This window comes from Nicotiana tabacum, chromosome 8, assembly GCF_000715075.1.
Source record: "Nicotiana tabacum cultivar K326 chromosome 8, ASM71507v2, whole genome shotgun sequence".
NCBI lineage: Eukaryota > Viridiplantae > Streptophyta > Magnoliopsida > Solanales > Solanaceae > Nicotiana > Nicotiana tabacum.
In genome coordinates this window covers 173,203,760-173,204,729 of record NC_134087.1, presented here as the reverse complement: position 1 = coordinate 173,204,729, position 970 = coordinate 173,203,760, and positions in this window count along the sequence as shown.

Sequence of the window (970 nt, the reverse complement as noted above, 5' to 3'; positions counted from 1 at the left end):
TGAAGAGGTATGTCGAATCAGCTTAACATCTACATCCACCGTTCAAATTGTTGTTTTTATACCACGTGCATCTCTAAGATCTTAAATTTAAATAAAAAAATTTCTCCATCATCTAACTCAATATAGACAGCACACATGCCATGACTTTTATACACTTGCACGTATATTTTGTTGCGTTCACCAAGAATAAACCTCTACATTAATATACAATATTGAATCTCGTAAGTAAGTAATGATTATAAGACACAACCTATGGTTATTCATTGACAAGCCACATAAATATATTATATCTATAATTTCTTTTCGTATAAATAAGGTATTCATCCTTTCCTTGCATTAACTTATTATAAAGAGGTTGAAAATAGTGATGATTCTTGCATTGAACATTCTTTATGTACGGATTTGTTGGACGATAACTTCCACGTGGATGATACATCATATTTTTGATAACCAATTCATGCAAAAGTGGTATTTATGTTTGTGAGGAAATTTCGATATAATAAACTTGTCATACTTTTATGCTTATCTGTTAATGTAATTTTATATGTCCTCCTTTAAGCGACCGGCCTAAATATTTGTTTCTTATTTGATCCTTATTCGTAATCACTACAACAAATTCAATTATCAGTGATGAATTATTTTATCACCTAAAATTTGTATTTCGTCACAAATGATTTTTTGTGACAATTTTTTTTTATCAATCTTTCGTCCCTAAAATGCCGTCACCAATAGTATACGTAGATAACTTTGTGTTTCGTCGCTAAATAGAGTTATATTAACTACGACACCACTTTTCGTCCCCAAAGTGATAGTATTTACGACGAAGTTATTCGTCACAAAAAGTATAAAAAAATCGTAGTTGATAGTATTTTTACCTCACTGAAAAGATCATTAATGCCAACAAAAATACTTTGTCACTAATTATTTAGTTTAATTAATGACGACATGAATTGTCTTTGAAATTCTATAT